At 45.9% G+C, this 19,445-nt stretch overlaps 1 protein-coding gene across 11 annotated transcripts in view; it reads left to right on the top strand.

The window, feature by feature from the left end:
- The first annotated feature begins 7,312 nt into the window (after positions 1-7,312).
- RASSF2 (Ras association domain family member 2) overlaps positions 7,313-19,445 on the top strand; it is a 55,808-nt gene continuing 43,675 nt past the window's right edge. For 2 of the 11 annotated variants that reach the window (XM_081560769.1, XM_081560760.1), the window contains exon 1: positions 8,230-8,290. The gene's annotated coding sequence lies outside the window, so the exon portion shown is untranslated. Of the gene's footprint in view, positions 7,541-7,927; positions 8,050-8,229; positions 8,546-9,899; positions 10,010-14,453; positions 15,203-15,933; positions 16,144-19,445 lie in introns of those variants that run through there. The other 9 variants (XM_081560765.1, XM_081560758.1, XM_081560766.1 and 6 more) reach the window with 7 other exon arrangements.

Raw genomic sequence — 19,445 nt, 5'->3', positions numbered from 1 at the left:
ACGATTAGTGGGTGTCTCCCCTGTGCCTGTCTGAGGAGACAGAAAACACAAGGGTTCAGAGAGGGACTTGAGATTCATTTCCCAGGTTCATATTCCTGTTCTATCACCTGCTGGCTGTGGTCATGAGAAAGGTACCTAGCCAGTCTGTCCCTCAGTTTCCTCATCTATAAAATGAAAATAAAAATAACCCCTCCTCCTAGGGTTGTATGAACACTGAATGAGTTAATGCTTGTAACTTGGCAAACAAGGAAACACGATTCATTTTTTCATTCATCAAATATGTGTTGAGTACTTACAGTGTACTGGAAGTACACTGCAGATCGAGAAGGAGATGAACTGATAAATAAGACACCAACTTGGTTCTTGGGCTGGTTGACCCAAGAAGGTGGTCCTTGTAGATGCATTTTGAAACAGTGCTATGAGAACACTGAGGAATTCATGGGGTGAGTGGGGCCCTCATGGAGAGGGGCACTGCCTAAACATGAACCTGGGCTGCCAGAGGTGTAAAGACCAACGGATGTGAGATGAACAGATGATGTGACCACTCAGTGGAGACTAAATACTTTTCCCCTCTGTGCCCCCCTCCCCATTTTGAGAACTCCTGGCCCTACCCTGCTGCTGTCTACAGAGACTGAGTGTGTTGATGTTGGGTGCAAGATCTAAGTGCTTGTAGACTTAAAGATGTTCATCTGGGCAGATGTGGAGAGATGGCAATACAAGAAGCAAGGAGGAAGAGAGGGAGGGAGCAGGTAGAAAGAGACAGAGAGAGACAGGTGCATGCGCACGCACACACACACACACACACACAGATTGAATTCTGTAGGTCATATTCTAGTTCATCCTGGGCCTGACTCACTTCTTTCCCATGAGTTCTGCAAGAAACTCTTGTTTCTTTAAAATCAGTCTCACTGACAGCAAAAGAGACACAGATGTAAAGAACAGTCTTTTGGGCTCTGTGGGAGAAGGCAAGGGTGGGATGATTTGAGAGAATAGCATTGAAACATGTATATTATCATATGTGAAACAGATCACCAGACCAGGTTCGATGCATGAGACAGGGTGCTCAGGGCTGGTGCACTGGGATGACCCTGAGGGATGGGATAGGGAGGGAGGTGGGAGGGGGGTTCAGGATGGGGAACACACGTACATCCGTGGCTGATTCATGTCAATGTATGGCAAAAACCACTACAATATTGTGAAGTAATTAGCCTCAAATTAAAATAAATTAATTAATTTTAAAAATAAATAAATAAAATCAGTCTCACTTTTCCTAGGCTAGTTCAAACGGCTTCTCTTTCTTGTAACCAAATGATGTGGCGAGTTGATCTATCTAAGTCTCAATTTCTGAGCCTGCCAAATGACATTATTTAAGCAGATGCTGCCTAATATTTTTCTGGGCTCCATTATTCTAATTTTTTACCATGCCTAGCATGGCACCTTGCATACAGTTGATGTCTAGCAAATATCTCTTATATGAATATAATTTTGAAAATGTATTTGTCTTATGACAGGGCAACATTTTCACACCAAGTAATTAGTATTTCAATACAACCAAAAATGGGAAGGGAGCTTTGATGGAATGTACCCTTGGGGTTAAGGAAACTCAGATGGATTCCTAGAAAAATCATATGTAATCTCCTGTCTAATTTGAAACATAGTTCAATTACCAAATTCTATTTATAAGCACATTGTTTAAAGGAATACCTGCCCAGAGAGTTTAGCCTTAAGGTGCTTCACTAAATACTTTGTGTAAAAAAAGACACATTTCCTGGAAATAAACTAGTCAAGTCCATGTACCTTTTTTTTTTTTTTTTGGTTGTTTTTGGTTGTGCTGGGTCTTTGTTGCCATACACAAGTTCTTCATTGTGGTTCACAAGCTTTCTCTAGAAGCTGTGAATGGGCTTCTCACTGTGGTGGCTTCTCTTGTTGCGGAGCACAGGTGCAGGCACAGTGGTTGCACTGCACAGGCTCTCCAGTTGTGCCACACATGCTTAGTTACCCAGCAGCAAGTGGGATCTTAGTTCCCTGGTCAGAGATCGAACTTGCATCCCCTGCGTTAGAAGGCAGACTCTTAACCAGTGAAGTCCAGGTCCATGTACTTTGAATCCTTTTCCCCTCTTATCAGTTCCTGTCTGCACTTCCACTGGAGGGGGGAAAATCTTACAAAATATGGCTCCTGTCTGGGTCTTGAGATGCATATTCCTGAGCTTACTTAAATACGAAGCAAACAGAAACGTTACTCCACCCTCCTATCTCTGAGGATGAACCCAGATCCTGTTCCATATAGGTATTTTGGATGCTATGAAAACTTCTTAGCAGTGGATAAAATAAACTCTTAATTAAGATAGTCTTTCCTCATGAAAGATAAACTTGTGGAGTTCAATGACAAAATCTTTGTTACTAAAATGCCCTTTGGTTCTTCCATTTATGAGAACAAATGTGATCACACTAACAGTCATAAATCTAAATTTTATCAGCTCACTCAAGCTTTGGCCATCTGAAAATACCTCTATATTGCTTTGGGAAGGGAGTGTATGTAGGAGGAGAGTTCCCCAGATGCATCTCTCTCACAGGCTCATAAATAATCCAGAGGACTCCAGACTTGTGCCCACTAATAACCCAGTCGTGTCAGCCATGGATACTTTATCCTATTCTTTTTTTTTCTTTGTATTAAAGGCTTTCATTTTTTGTATTTCCTTTTTCCTCAGCTTTATTGAGATATAATTGACATATGGATTTAAGGGGTACAGTGTGATGATTTGATGTACATATTGTAAAATAATTACACCAATAAAGTTAGTTAACAAATCCATCACCTCACACAGTTACCTTTTTTAAAAAAAATCTTGCTAAGTTATGTAACAGTTAGCTACTGCCATATAACAAACTGAGGCAGGAGATAGATGAGCCCCAGGCTGAACAGTTTCTCCCCTGTGTATAGAAACTCCATAAAAGCAGGATGATGGAGGAGGCTGGGTCCTGCTCAGATAAGAGTAAAAGACAACATATTCTTCATTCTCCGAGTTAAGGAGACCTCCTGACTACACATGTGCAGGAAGACTCCTTGGAGGTCAGAAAGGGAAGGGGCATCACATCATAGTAAGTGATGACAACCACCCATAAGCCTCTTCACTAGAATCCATCTTGACTAAGAGATAAACATGCATATACGGGAGGTTCTTGAAACATACCAACTATGGCCTCAGAACCAGGCAAATCAAAATGACTGGCCAAAGGAAAACTGGAAGAAATGCCCCATAAAAATAATTCAAATTGCCACTAGGGCGTGACTCAAGGACACGAGTCTGCCCATGTGTCTATTCACACATAATGTACTCTTTTTCCTCCTTGTTTCACTATTTTCCATCTTTGTAGGAATTTTTTTTGGCGGATCACTGGTCCAGTGGCTAGGATTCGGCACTCTCAGCACTGCGACCTGACCTCAATCCCTGGCCAGGAAGTGAAGTTCTGCTTCGAGTTGCTATAGGCTGAGGCCATCCAAGATCAAAACTACCTCAAATTTAGTGACTTACAATAACAACCATTATTTACCTTATGCTTTTATTGGTTGGCTATTGGGCTAGAGTCAGCTGGGCTCTGCCATGAATCAGTGGTCAGTTCTGGGTTGGGTAAGGGTCTTTACTGATCTTATTTGTACTCTCCCACACATCTGGGGCCTTGGATGACTAGCTGGGCTGCCTTTTCTTTGGGACATCCTCCAGCCAGCTAATACAGGTTTATTCACATGGCAGAGCAATGTTCCAATAGAGCAGAAGAATGCAAGGTTTCTTGAGGCCCAGGTTCTGAAAAGGTACAGTATGACTTCTGCCACATTCTACTGTGTTGGCCAAAGCAAGCTTCAATGTCAACCCAGATTCAAGGTGGATAAGGAGACTCCACCTCTTTGTGAGAGGAACTGCAAAGTGTATGCAGAAAGGGGATACTTGTAATCATTCTGGCAATCCATCTACCACTTTCTGGGTAATGTTGTCAACATACCAAGACCTTGAAATTGAGAAGCTGAGTGTTGGAGTGTTGGTACCTTAAATATTACTTAGCAGCAGGATCCCCAAGCCTGTCTGGTTGAGCCCCAGAGTATCCCTGAAGTTTATGAATCAATCTGTTCTGTTAAGTTGTGACTTAGAGCCTCTTCTATCTTCTCAACCCCTCCCCTCACTATTTGTCCAGGGAATCAGGTTGGAGGCAAAGCTCAATGACAACCTCACCTCCTTTCTTTCAACTAAAGCTTTGTTACTGGGCCAAACTTGGTTTCTTCTTTCTCTAGAATGAAAATTATCTCCCAAGAGAGCCTTTTTTTCACCTCTCAAACAGATTTATAGCTAGCCCACTATGCTAGTGTGCCAGACATGTCCAGATGTATTCAGGTGCCAGGGGCAGATCTCACTTAGGCTTCCCTATTTCTCTATTAACTCACTGGGATCTTCCTTTGCAGATTCTCACCTCCTACATAGCAGATGCAAAAAATGGAGTCTGATGTGATAAATAGTCCTGCTGGTCTCCTTAGGTTAAAAATTCTGAGCTCTTCCTCTCTTTCCAGCTCTCTCCAAGATGGATCCTTAGGGGATAGTCTCTTCCCTTCTCCTATGGAGGCATTTGAGGCTGGTTCCTCAGCTCCCTCGACTGCCCTGCAGAGGAACTGCTTTGCACCATCCCTTGAAAGCAGAATGCTGAGGGGTGGCGTCCCCATTCATCAGTGTTTGGTTGGCAGATACTGCTGATATCTGCAGCTTGTATACCTCACAGTTTGGGTGCTCCATTCTCCTTCAGAGCTCTGCAGTGCTCCCTGTCTTCTCTAACCTTAACTCAGCCCTCACCAATGGTCCCTCTGAGTCCCCATCAGCTTCCAGGGTCCACTTGCCTTCTCCAAGCTGGGTCTTAGAGCAGATGTTTTGTGTCACCTTCCCTCAGCCCACTGTTCACTTCCAGCATAGCTGGGGTGGGCAGATCCATACACAGTAGTTCATCCTACCCCAAGTGTCAATGGCAGTGATTCTGGCTTTTCTACCTCAGATGTTTCCTTGAGGTCAAAGATATTCACACAACCAGGAAGTAAGAAGAGGTAAACTTTCTTGGGAAGAATCCTCAACTGTTGTGGAATGAGAGTCAGTGGATAAATTTCCAACTCCCTGACCTTCAGAGAGAACAATTCTGAGGTGCATTTTACAGAGCTGTTTAGAGGCCCCAAAGGAATGGAGGACCAGTTGTATATACTTTATTAACTTTTTCTTCTTGTCTGTCTCACGCTACTGCTTTCTGAGATCTACTCCTAAGTACATGACTTGCACCCAAGTTTTTTTCTCACATTCTGCTTTAGGAAGCTCAAACTAAGGTAGGTGCTACAGAAGGGCATGGTTCACCATTTAGCTTTCTTCTGAGGCCCCTGGTCCTTAGGAGCAGGTGAGAACTCTACATCAGATCCATGCCATGCAGGAACTGTGGGTGACCCTAGAAAGCCAAACCCAGGCCCTCCCTTTGGGTGACATAAACAATCCACTAAGTTGACTTTAATGAGGCTCCCCTCCACCCCCAGGTCAGTGTCTGAGAACCTTGGAGAAAGAAAGAGGCAGCCAGTGCAGTGATCTCCTCTATTTTATCCCCAGAACTCCCTTTGGTCCGTCAACATATCTTCTCACTCTGGTTGAAATCACAAAGAAGTTGTAGCATTTCCTACTGTCTATATCCCCTAGTTCTTCTTCCCTTCCCCCAGAAAACACTAAAATTGAAGAGTAGGCTTTGGGCCTCCTGACTTCTCTGCATCTCCTGCTTTTCTTCCCAGGCACAAAGTAGAACTCTGATCTCAGTAGACAAAGTCTGCCTCTTGAGATGTTACAGAGAAACACAGAACAATGTTGAAAACCATTTTCTCTGACCATGCTTGATACTTCTGTCACTGTTTTGCTAAAGAGAAAAGGGAAATCAGCTTTGAGACTCCAAGCTCCTTAGTGACATCCTTGCTCTTTAAACTTGTGCAGTCCCAATATGGTAGCTACTAACCACATGTCACTATTATGCACTTGAAATGTGACTAGTGGAACTGAATATTAAGTTTATGTAAGCTTAATTAATTAAAACAAATTTAAAAACTGATAATTCAATTATTGGGAAATTTTAGGCATGTTGGAACAACTTGGGTACATGTGAATATGCTTTTTCAAGTGAAAGTTTCATAAAACCTTAATACAGATCAAGTATTTTTAAATTTTTATTTCAAAATTTAATGCTCAAATTGAGAGTTTCTGAAAAGACCCTGATGTTGGGAAAGATTGAGGGCAGGAGGAGAAGGGGACAACAGAGGATGAGATGGTTGGATGGCATCACCGACTCAATCAATGGACATGAGTTTGGGTGAACTCCGGGAGCTGGTAATGGACAGGGAGGCCTGGTGTGCTGCGGTTCATGGGGTAGCAAAGAGTCGGACACGCCTGAGTGACTAAACAGAACTGAAGTGTAAATACACACCTGATTTCAACCTTAGTACAAAAGTGGAATGTAAAATATTTTATGAATAACTTTCTTTATATTGTCTACACATTGAAATAGTAATATTTTGGTTATGTTGGGTTATATAAAATATATTATTAAAATTAATTTCACTTTTTTTTTTTTTACTATTTTTAACGTGACTAGAAAGTTTTAAATTGCATCTTGGGCATGCATTGTATTTCTACTGGAGGATGGCTCTAGAAATACTTTTCTGCTGCTTCTTTGAGGTCAAGTGCCTCCTGGGGGTAGAAGTTTGCAAGAAAACATGAAAAACTATCTGGCTGCTTTCTTCAACAGGAGCGTTAAGCCCCAGTGATGGAAGTGATGGCCATTCTTTGGCATATGTCTGGGGTGCAGGGAAGGCCAGTCTACGATGAAAGAGAAGAGTTGGCTCTTCAGGGAAGACTTTCTGGGTTACCGGAAGCCCTTCAAGTTCTATATTTGCTTCTTACGGAGCTCTCCCGGTAATTCTGACCTTAATGTTGGAGGGAAATCCTCATGTCCTCATAATACATTTCCCTGAAGGTGCTCCTATTACCTGCAAAGCAAAGAAGCTTACTGAGAATTAACTCCAAAGTTTGGGGTGGGGGAGGGGGGATTAATGATTGAGCCTTGTGTTTTACAGCTCCCTGGGAAGGAACCAGAATATTTTTTTCCTATAGAAAAAGCTGATCAGTGGTCTCCTTGTTCTGCGGTAGCTGACACAGTTTTCACCACTAACCTTCAGCTGCATTTTGGATTCAAAAGACTTTTGTGGCCAGCCTGAGAAGCAGATCACCATTTATAACATTGTTTCTAAGGGAAACACATTCCATGCACCAAACAATGAATTTATTAAGCGCGTCTGGCTTCCAGGAGGGATGAGCTGACCCAGCTGTACCCTGAGGTATAGTTTAACCCTTAGTCTCTGGCACCGAAAAGCCTAGAGATCAACTCTACAGGGCTGGAGTATGTATGTTAGTCTCTCGGTCCTCTCTGACTCTGCGACCCCATGGACTGTAGCCCGTCAGGCTCCTTTGTCCATGGAATTCTCCAGGCAAGAATACTGGAGTGGGTTGTCATTCCCTTCTCCAGGGGATCTTCTCGACCCAGGGATAGAACCCAGGTCTCCTGGATTGCAGGAAGCCCATAGTATGTATGTGGGGCTGGGGGAGAATTGCGATAAGAAGGAGGGAACAGATAAGACGCCCCTCATCTGGGGGTGCTCTAGGGATCCCTGTACACTGGGAGGCCACGGAGGCTCAGGGATGGCTAAGAGGGGGAGGTGAGAGGAGGACAAAGAAACTTGGCTTCCATATTGCTGTCATGTCTGCCAGCCCGTGAAAGCCCGCGAAGTCCAAAGGGCCTTGCTCAGCTCAAACCCTTTCAGGAATAAGCAGGTGTTAGAAAAAAATATCCCATATTCTCTGCCTGGGGAATCCAGGGCGCTCGACGTGGGCTTCGCGGGGCAGAATGACTGACCTCTGGGAGTGGCTATCACCATCCAAAGCGAGCCAAGGGGCTCCGGCCAAGACTACATCCCTTTCGGAGGTTTTGGAGAATGCGGTAAGTGAGCTAGCTCGTTCTCCCCACCCTCTTACTTCTACCCCTCCACCCCAAGCCGGAAGAGGCGCCGGCAGCCTGAGCCCTGACTCGCAGGAGGGAAGGAGGCAACGCGCAGCCACAGCTTTGTCTGGGAGGGAGGGGAGAAGCCCCGCCCCCCGGGGGCGGGGGGCCGCGAGAGGAGGGGGAAGAAGAAAGGCCAGGGAAGCCGGGTGGAGGGAGAGGTGGAGAGCTAGAGAAAAGAGTAAGGGAGGGCGGTCAGATCCGATAGAGGCAGATAAAGACAGAGGGGCGGGAGAGAGGACGAGGAAGGGCGGAGGGGGAGCGAGGGGGGCGGGGTGCCCGACCCCCAACAGCGCGGCCGCTGCAAGCTCTGCTGAGCTGCTAGGGAGCCTGGCCCACCGACTGCTGAACGAGCTCCGTGGCCACCCCCGCCCCCCTACTTTCCAATTCCACGGTCCCCGCAGCGCGCGCGAGATGCAGCCGGTTCCGGACGCAGGCAAGGCGCGGGGCGCGGGCGGCTGGGAGCAAGGCTCCCGGAGCAAGTTGCGGGGCGCGAGGTGTGGTGCACTGGGCGGTCCTCTTTCCCCTCGCTGAAAGTTTTCTCGCAGTGTCCTCTGCTTCTTCCCTCTGTGTCAACCCCTCAGTCCCTCAGCGCCTGTTCTCCTCCCTCCTTTCCCGGACGCTGGGGGTTCCAGGGCGTGCGGACTCCGCTGGGGCCGAGTAGGCGTGGAACCCCGGCTAGCCCGCCTTCTGAAGGACAAAGTTGTGGTCCAGGCTCGTCCTTCCCCTTCGACCCCCTGGGGGGTTCTTCCTTCTCTTCGCGCCGAGGGCGGCGTCAGGAAGCCCCCCACCCCACCCCCACCTTATTCTCGGGGTTCCCCGGGACTCCCTGGCGAGAAGTTGCCGGGCGGGCAGGTGCAGGGATGTCAGGCCCCGACAGCCCGGGGGGTTGGGTGGGTGGTGGTGTCTGATCCTAATCCGGTTCTCTTCTTCCCGACTGAACCGAGGGTTCCCTGGAAGAGAGTTCCAACCAACAGCGCCTGAGCCTCCCTTGGCCTTCAGAAGGGCGTTGGACGCGCTGGGGCCCTGGGTCCTCCTTGCACTTCCCCTTTGCCGGCTCTTGGCCTGCCTCCAGAGCCTGAGGTCGTTGAGAACCTCGGATTTGCGTCCTCTCTCACTGAAGAAGCAAGTGCCTTGGGCCGACTCTGGCCACCACTGCATTTTGAGCGCCTGCACTGCACTCAGTTCCTAAGCTGGGAGAGCCCTAGGGACAGAGAGAGGCACAGTGGCCTGACAGGGAGACATGAGGCTCCATTTTATCCTGGGGCACTCCTTGGGTCCTGAGTTGTTCACTGCACCTCTGCCCCTCAGTGACAGAAGGAGCTGAGGGCCAGGCTTCTGAACGCTGCGAAGCACTTTATTCCCAGGTGTGTGGAATCTGGATCCCTAGAGCTTGTTCTCCCAGAGAACAGAGTTGTCTAGAGCTGGCCAAGTTCATAGTATGTACTTTACATGTGATGAATGAATGTAGGCACCAATGAGCTGACAAATAACAATTCCTGTTACAGTTGATCTTGGTACAATGGGAAGAAAGAATTAGAAACAATGATTCTTTTAAACAGCTGTGAGACACAACCAGGGACCTTCTTTCCAGAGCATCTGGTTGAAGAATCTGGGGTTGGATTTATTCTATTCATCAATCTACGTTTACTTACTGGAAACTTTTTCTTCAGGTGGTCTGAAGAATTAAACCTCTTGTAGCTAAGCTATATTACGTTGTTTAAGAAGGGGTTTTGTTTGTTTGTTTTCTTGTTTTTGTTGTTTTGTTTTAAACTTGTGTCCAAATTCAGTGTTTCAGGGACTAAAATTGAAGTCAGCCTGCGAGGTGTCCATTTGGGATCAGAGACTCTGGAGTAAGGCCATGAGTATGGGCAGCAGCTGTGCTTTCTCCTCTGAACAGGTCAGCCTGATGCCTGGGAGCTGCAGCAATCCAGTGGGCCTCAGGGGGATGGAAGAGGGCCTCAAAGGATGGCTGAGCTCTGAGAGGCAGGGTAGCTTTGGAAAGAGAATAGTTCTTGCCCTGGGGCAAGGAGGTGGAGACACCTGGGAGTCTGGGCTGGTTCCATTCAGGGTTCCCTGTGCTAAGAAAGCTGGAAGGTGAATCCTCTTCCTCCTTCAAAAGAAGGGAGAGCAGAAGTGGAGTACTGAGTGGATCTTTGACATGCAACTTAAACATACCCCATGTTCCTCTGTCCTTGTTTTTATGCTGGTGAAATCTGGTTAGAATGATGAGAACACCTTTGGGGGACCTGGTTGAGAGAAGGCCAGGGTACCTGGAGCCCCTGGTCACATCCTTGTCCAGGGGAAGGTAATATGCCCTCAGCACCTGGCCAAGCAGGCCAGGACCTGAGCAGTATCTGCCCCTGCTGTATTTCTAGCTGGCAACATCCCCACCTTCCTGAGAGTGGTTTCACTCTGCTCCAGAGTCAACTTCTCTGGGGTTCATGGGATGAGATTATCGGAGAATCCCCTGGAGAGCTTGGGGAAACTGGACAATCCCAAGAGCAGTCTCAGGATTTGTCTACGTTCCTTTTCCTCCTGCCCAGAGTGAGAAACGGGGAAGGTCTCAGCAGTGTTTTGGGGGATGGAACAAAACATCCAGTCTGTCTTCAGGCCATAGTGTATAGGGTTTATAAAACTAGGGCAGTGGTCCTTTTCTGCACCTCCTCGCTCATCCCACTACTCATCACAATATGGTCCAGTTATTTATCCCAGTAACACACTGTGCTATTTAAACACTCCCTGCCTCTCCAGAAGAATTTTAAATAAATCCTTAAGGCTGGGTTAGCTACTACAGGCCCATGATTGCTGACTTCATTTGTTTGACTATTTGTGGGTTCCTATGGAGGACGTGGTGGGGGAGGGGATGGAGCAGGAGGCAGAGGGGAAGCAGAGCACAGTAAACAGGAACATCCTCCAGATTCCATTGGCTAGGTGACCAGGAGGTCATTTTTAATCATCCCTTGGATGGTAGACTCTGGAGCCTGTAATGAGAGGTTGATGCAGCTGCTCAAGGACTACTGCTTGAGGCCGTAGAACTCCTGCCCAAGGTAGCTGTGACTGAACTAGAGAAGGCAACCTCTCACTGGAGAAGGGGCAGGGAACGGGCATTTGGTTAATTCTTGTGGGATGAGCAAGGTGACTTAGAATGGCTTTTCCTAATCCTTATATTGATAAAAGTTAGCAAAAAATACATTTTATTTCCTTGGACATGTTAAACCAAAGTCATTTGGCAAATACATTTACTTTTACCAGCATGGCACTTTGCCCATAGTGTTAGTTTGATTAACTACTCCTTTCTATAATGAAAAAGATATTGGATTTGGCGTTGAATGGCTTTCAACTTTTCTAGCTGCATAATATTGGGCAATGGAATAGATGCTGTCAGCATCCATTCTGTGTTCCCTTGACCTCAACCAATGCTGTTGGGAGCAAATGTATAAATGCTCCAGCTCCCTCACCTCTCTGTTGGGGCAGCTTTGGGGCAGCTTTGGGGCATATTCTATGCTGTCTTTCAGAGTGGCTTAGTAAGACCATTTCACAGTTGCTTATAGTAGTAACTGACTCCCGTCACTGGCTGCCTTCTCTTCCCTCTTTCACTTTCCCACTCCCTTTCCTCTTGCACTTGAATCTTTGTCCTGTGGTCAGCCTCTGGGGGAACCAACCTGTCTTTAGTTTGTAGTTAAAAGTCATTTTAAGTCTGCGTCTCCATGGAGAATAGATCTTGCCAAAGGGGAGGAGTGCAGGAGCGGGTTGGATTGGGAGTTTGGGACCAAAAGATGAAAACTATTATATGTGGAATGGATAAACAACAAGGTCATATTGTGCAGCACAAGGAACTATATTCAATATCCTGGAATAAACCATAATGGAAAAAATAAAGATAAACCTTGGTTCTGATAAAAAGTGGAAGACTCCTCCCACTCAGCAGGACCTGAAAAGCTTGGGGCCACATTTCCAGCTACTTCCAATATCACTGCGTTCAGGAATTGTTCCCTGACTGTGCCCCATGGGAGTATAGCCCTGTCTTTTGCATTCTCATTCACATTTTGCCCATCCCTTTCTTCCTTGTTGCATTGTTGTCTCTCCCTCGCCTTGTGCAGTTTGAGAGCTGAGTCCTTGATTGATGCTTCAGTAGCATCCTGCAAAATGCTTTTGACATCTTGGTTGACATATGGTTGAGTTAATAAAAAGTGAGAAGAAAAAAAAAAAGTCTCTGAGTCTCAGTTTCCCCAACTAAATGATGGAAATGATAACTGTCTCACTGTGATACATGCTCAGACACAGCGAGCATCCAGGCAAACGTTTGCTGGCTCTTTGAATAGTACAGGTGAGGCTATGATGGATTTGGGAATAGGTATTGTGGTGGACCATGAAGAATTATGCTTTGGAGAGAGAGGCTTGAGAGCCAGTAGGAGCCAGCTCCAGCACACGCCTGGCCTTGACTGGACTGGGATGTGATCAGTGTCTTAATTTCCGATTTTGTACACAGGTGAGGAGGAGAAGAGTTATACTAGGTGTCGGAACCCCCCTGGCAGTCCAGTGGCTAAGACTCCACACTTCTAGTGCTTCCACTGCAGGGGGTGTGGGTTGGATCCTTGTTTGGGGAACTAAGATCCCACAAGTCATGCAGCATGGCCAAAAATATTTTTTAAAAAAGAATTGTACTAGGTGTCAAAATTTAGGGTGTGTTCAACTGTGCCCTAAACTGGCTGAATCATTGTGTATGAGACACTATGGGGTTCAGTTAAAGATTATTGAAGTGTTTATGCTATGAGTTTTGGGGGGGCCTTGATTTCCTCACCCGAAGGCTAGAGATTAGATGATTCCACAGGTCCCTTCTAATCCTTGGTCTCCTCAAGAAGAGTCCATTGCATTCTCCTTCTGTCCATACAAAAAAAGCTTTAACAAAAGAAAACCTTTCATGTGTCTACACATAGGCTACCCACCATGGGGCACCCAGCATTGGGCCATCCTAGAGTTTTACTATAGTCTTTCCTGCTGGCACTAGAGATTTCAGTAGAACTATCTCAGTAAATTTTGCCTTCCTTGTGTGCCAGTTTCACTTAATGACCAAGGCATGATGTGTCCCCACAGGAGGACTGGGGAGTGGGTAAAGAGGGTATGGAAATGATATGCCCTTTCCTGAACCACTGTGCAAAGTTGTAGACACCCACATGGAATCCAGGAAAAGTCGATGTGGAGGAAGAGACTTCTATATGACAGAATTCAGCATTCCTGGTTGGGTTTTACTCATAATGCTCTATTGATAATCCTCCTGAGGGAGTCCCTGACTCGGCAATTCCACCCAGAGGAATTCTAATCCTGAGGATATAATTGGACACGTGCAAAAAAATATGTGCATGAGCAATGTCCTGTGAAACATTGTTTATAATAATAATAAAACCAAAAATGGAGACTAAATGCCCCCAAATAGTAAATTTGTTAATCATGGTGTATCTCTACATTAAAATACCATGTGATTACAAAATATTTAGCATACAGATATGTATCTGTTATTGTGGGAAAATATACATTTGTAAAGAGTAGGTTACCAAACATTGTGCTGTTGTTGTTATTGTTCAGTCGTTCAGTTGTGTCCAACTCCTTAACGACCCCATGGACTGTAGTCCACCAGGCTCCTCTGTCCATGGGATTCCTCAGGCAAGAATACTGAAGTGGGTTGCCATTTCCTTCAACTGCCATTTCCAAACAATGTGCTGGTTTTGTAAGGTCCATTTATATTTGCCTCTGAAAGGGTATAAGGAAAAATATTAATAGTGATTGTCACTGAGTGGTGGAATTTTGGAAGATTTTAATCTTACATTTTCTTATGTTAAGTATTTTTGATTTTTTATTGTATTTAAAATATGCACAATATAAAATTAACCTTTTTAACCAGAACTTTTCCAAACAGAGACTCTGTACCCATTGAACACTAACTCTCCATTCATTCCCCTCACCCCAGCTGCTGGTAACTTCTATTAACATCTTCATGAGATTGCCTACTCTAGGTTTCTTATAAAAGTGGAATTGTACCATAATTGTCCTTTTGTTGATTTTAATCTTTTTGCTTTTCTATATCTTTAAAATTAAAAAAAATCTGTTTTACTCCTATAAAAGAAGAAAAGGAACAAGGAAGCCCTGGAGAGAATTGTGGTATTTGGTCTCGCATTTTCATTTCAGACTGGGCCACAAGGACCGGGCCATCCTTGTTGCTCCCGTTGCCATCACCTGGGATGGGGGTCAGGGTCTGACCTCCATCTCAGCCGAGCACGACAAAGGTGGACAGCCAGTAGGCATCAGAACTAATCGCATTTGGGACTTGCTGGTTGCTAGCAGCTGGGCCTTGGGCCCCAGGCCCCTACTGCTGAATCATTATATCCCAGAGTTTTGTGGGTGGTGGTGGGATTGAGAGTGTGCTTGAGGTTTTCTGTGCCTTAAACCTAACAGCTATCCTATAGTGAGTAAGGTCCAAACCAGATGGAAGTTGGATTGTTGAGACCATCTTCCTTAAAGAATGAGAATGAGAGCCTCAGCCTCTCTATTTGAAACATCCTTTGTGTATTCCAGATCCTGTAGCTCAATTCATCTTACTAAATACCCACCATGGCACCTGTGGCTGCTGTGAATGCTTTGTCCACCGGCAGGGTCAGCCTGCCTGGGATGCAGAGAAGACTTTAACTGGTGGAGTCCATGAGATCCTAAGTACTCTGGGAGATGGGTAGTGGCCTCAGATAATCAGTGCCCTCTTCCTAAAGCTCCATGCAAGCTTTTATAGACGTCTAGGCCAAGGATTGCTCTCTTGTGTGTATGGTGTATTTGACAGGATAATCAGGGACATGGTGCAGAGGAGTGGAGGCAGGGGAGGTGGTATGTATGAGTGTTTCAGTCTGGTCTGAGGTGAGAGGAGATCAGAAGCTTCAGTACCCAGAACCTGGATACTAAGTTGCGTGGCTGTATTCAGGGGTCAAGGGAGTAGGTCAAGTGGCTTTGCTGTGGGACGCCTTGTTCTATAGAAAATGTTTGAAGTTCCTCGTTAATCAAGCTCCCTGAGGAAACTGCCCGCCCTCCAGCAAGCTGGTGAGAAAATGTAGGTCTGGGAGGTACAGATGTACGTACTGTGCTCTCTGGAAATTACTTTACCTGGCTCTGCGTGTTTTCTCTCTGCCCAGCTGCTCTTTGAATCCCAGACAGTGGCGCGCGGGGGGGGGGGGGGGGGGGGAGTGAAAAGATTTTACAGAAATGGCCTTTGAAGACCATTTTGAGAAGTTCAGTTTTTCATGGTGCTGATTTTTCTTTAGGGTTAGTCAGCTGGTTGCAGGACAGGAGGAGGAGAGTATGAGTGTGGTTTTGTGGAAAACTTCCCCTGAGCCTCCTGGAAATGTTCTGGAAACCCCTGTATGAGCTGTCTCTTCTGGGTCCAAGATCTGCTGTGTGAGGCTGAATTTCCCTGCCTATACATATTGTAGGGTGTTAACGAGGTTAAGAAAGGGTGGATGTAAGATGCTGCACCATGGCTGCCCCCAGGGGGAGGCTCAGTACTTGCTGGACCCTTCCTCTGCTTGCCCTTCCTTACTGCTTCCAAGGGCAAGGAACCTGCCCGTACCTGGGGGTGAAGGAAGCCAGCACTTTAGGCTTTTGCATTTCCTATCCTAGCTCAGGGGAAGCAAGAAGGGGAAACCCTAAGATCTCTGCACACAAAGCTCAGAGTCTCAGTCAGTAGCACCAAAAAAGGGAAGAACTGCTGGGGTATCCTCAGGAAGGGGATGTGAGGTCAGAGATGAGTCTCAGAGAAGCACTCAGTAAACAGGAAGTGTAGCCAGAGAGAAACCTGTGCTTGTAGGAAGTGGGGCATTGGCGGCAGCCTCCCAACTTGGCCTGGATAAGCCAGCAGTCCCTGCTGAGCTGATGGCAAGTGGAGGCTCAGAGCACGAGGAGTGACCCAGATCTTGGGCCCTCCCTGTGAGACAGGACTCCACTTAAATCTTGTAATTATTGGGCCGGAGGAGAGCTTAATTTGCCCTTCAGAAGGTAGGACTTTAAATACCCCATAAAATAACCCTCGGTTTTGAGAAATGCTGGTCAAGGAATGCTTAGTCTTATTTGCCTCCACCAACTTCCCATTCTTTCCTCGTGCCAAGTCAGTTATATGGACTTGTGCACTTTGTTGAGTTTTATCCTGTGAGGGGGCACATCTTGGCAGGACCCCTTTGGGTGAAGGTGGTGGAGGTGCTGCTTTAGGGAGGAAGAGGTGACTAGGCCCTTCCCTGGGGGCCTGTAGATATTGGAAGTTATCTTTCTAGGTCTTGTGTGTTCTCTGAGCTATAGTCAAAGTTCTTTATACACACACACACACACACACACACACACACACCTTTTCTCTCCACACAGTCTCTCATACACCCCTACCTACACATTCATTTGCACACTTACTTACACTCTCCCTCACACCGATACTTACACATTTACACATGCATACTCTCTCTTACACATTTACATCTATACATTTCCTCACACATCTACACCTACACATTCACACACATATAGCTTTTTCTATATGGAGTTTTTGCTTCCTTTATGTCTTTTTGGTCTCACTCCAACACCCTGCTTATTTGATATGAGGCTAAGGGTCTTTGGGTTTCCTTCTAAATATCCATCCAGAAAGTCAAGAACTTGTGGATGTAGATGAGACTTCCCTATAAACAAGTAGTTGCTCTTCTGGGCCCGTGAGGTGATTGTTGGGGGGGGTGGGTGGTGACTGTTTGTTGTAACTCTCCAGGTCACTCATGTGGCCACCTGCCTACTGGCGTGGAAGTAGGAGACAGGTCTTCTCAGCAGGAAACAGACCATTTCCTCAGAGCTTCCACAGGCACACTGAAGAATTCAGACCAGTGTGCAAAAGGCCTGAGCAAGAAGGATCAATGCCCAAGCTGTCAGTGGAAGGAGCTGAGGCTTTTGCAGACCATGCTCCTGGCATGAGGGAGCCCACTTGACCACCTGCTGAATCTCATGTACTCATCTGGCAGGTGTACCAGACAGAGGCTTCTCCAGGGATAAGAGTGAGGTTGCCTGTCAGCCTTGGACCTGTTGTTAGGCCCCCAGGCTTTTTCCAGAAGGAGAAGCAGGCAGTTTATGGGGCCCATGAGTGTGAGGAATAGCTTGTTCTATAGACAGAGGGTGAGATATGTCTGGGCATTCATGGCCCTATGATATTGCAAGTACCCAGGTCTCTGGGTGGGATCTCTATCCCCTGCAGGGTCTGCTTTTCCTGCAGGTTGTCTGCCAGGCCAGTCACTGACTCATCTGTCTTCCCCAGGACTCTGGGGCATTCTGTGGCCAGCAGCTGAAGCCAGCCTCCAGCTGCCTGTCCTTCTTGGAGACCCTCATGCCCAGTGCTTAGGCAAGGCACCAGAAAAGGAGCACTGCTTTCATGTCAGCTCTGTGACCTGGGACAAGTCACCTAACCTTCTGTTTCCTCATCTTTAAAGTGATAAAAATAAAGAGTTCTTCTAAGGAATAGGAGAAAGCTTTTAGAGTCTTGTTACCAGCAGCACCAGCAGTACTTGGAAGCTTGTTAGGGATGCACCTTCTCAGGCTCCACTCCAGAAGTGTTGACTCAGATATTGGGAGGGTGGGAGAAAAGGAATCTGTATTTAATGAGCCCTCTGGGGGATTCTGATATATATTTCTCTAGAATATGGCCAGGTCAGGTGATTTTTTAGCTGAAAACTTCTTCTTCACTACAAGGCAGCTGTAGCAAATATAAGTTCTGTTTTGCATCAGACAGTCCTGAGTTTGAACTCCAGCTCTCTCTCTTCCTGACTGTGTGTCTTTGGACAAGTTATTAATACTTAACTTCTTTGTACTTCAATTGCTTCATCTGCAAAGTGAGACTATGAAGATTTCTTTCTACATGGGGTTGTTACGGTGATTAAATGAGTCAAAACAGGTAATAGCTAGCCTGTAGTAAGCTTGCATTTCTGTTAGTCATCTATTATTCACATTTGTTGTTTTATTATTAGCATAGTAATATTGTTGTGATTGTTCTGTTCACTATTTGTGAGGAAAATAGGTGATCAGGGCTTCCTTTGCCTAGTCTTCTGTTCTTTTTGCTGCCTGCCTCTGCATAAAAGTGCCATCCCTCCTTAGGCAGGACACACCAACCTCTTCCCAATTATTTAGCTTGGTGCAAACGTTTTTGTGGTTTTGGACTATAAATTTTTAAACTTAAATCATTATAACTAGGTTCAAACACATCTTTATTAATCAAAATAGGTACCATTGCAATCACATTTTTGTTAATGAGAAATAAGTTTGTTTATTCCTGTAGCTTAAAAATCCCTGCTTTGGGATTCAATAAACTCTTGGAAAGCATTTTCTGTATTCTGGTGGTTGTGGAAGTATTTTCCCTGCAAAAAAGTGGTCGAGATGCTTGAAGAAGTGGTAGTTTGTTGGTGAGTAAGTGAAGTGAAGTGAAAGTTTCTCAATTGTGTCCGACTCTTTGTGACCCCATGGACTGTAGCCCACCAGGCTCTGTCCATAAGTTGGCGAGAGGTCAAGTGAATATGGCGGATGAGGCAAAACTTCACAGCCCAATTCGCTCAACCTTTGAAGCATTGGTTGTGCGACATTAAGTTGGATGTTGTGGTGAAGAATTGGGCCCTTCCTGTTGACCAATGCCAGCTGCAGGCACTGCAGTTTTTGGTGTATATCATTGATTTGCTGAGCGTACTTCTCAGATGTTATGGTTTTGCCGGGATTCAGAAAGCTATAGTGGACCAGACTGGCAACAGACCACCAAACAGTGATCATGACCTTTTCTTGGTGCAAGGTTGGCTTTGGGAAGTGGTTTGGAGCTTCTTCTCATTCCAACCACTGAGCTAGTCCTCATCACCTTTTCGTTGCACGCCACAATACAATCGAGAAATGGTTTGTTGTTGCGTAGAATAAGAGAAGATGACACTTTAAAGCGACAATTTTTGTGATTTGCGGTCAGCTTATGAGGCACCCAGTTATTAAGCCTTTTAACCTTTGTAGTTTGCTTCAAATGTCGGATGACCATAGAGTAGTCAATGCTGAGTTCTTCAGCAACTTCTCATGTGGTTCTAAGTTTCAATGATGGCTCTCAGTTGGTCGTTGTCAACTTCTGATGGCCAGCCACTACATTCCTCATCTTCAAGGCTCTCGTCTCCTTTACAAAACTCGTTGAACCACCACCACACTGTTTGTTAGGACTTCCCAGGCGAAATGTGTTGTTGATGTTGCAAGTTAATAAGAAAATTGCTCGAATTTGCTTTTTGTCTAATGTCATTTCCATGAACTAAAATAAATAT

Source organism: Giraffa tippelskirchi, chromosome 13 (genome assembly GCF_054371585.1).
Source record: "Giraffa tippelskirchi isolate mGirTip1 chromosome 13, T2T-mGirTip1v1.2.pri, whole genome shotgun sequence".
In the NCBI taxonomy this organism is placed as follows: domain Eukaryota; kingdom Metazoa; phylum Chordata; class Mammalia; order Artiodactyla; family Giraffidae; genus Giraffa; species Giraffa tippelskirchi.
This window is presented reverse-complemented; position numbering and strand designations above follow the sequence as displayed.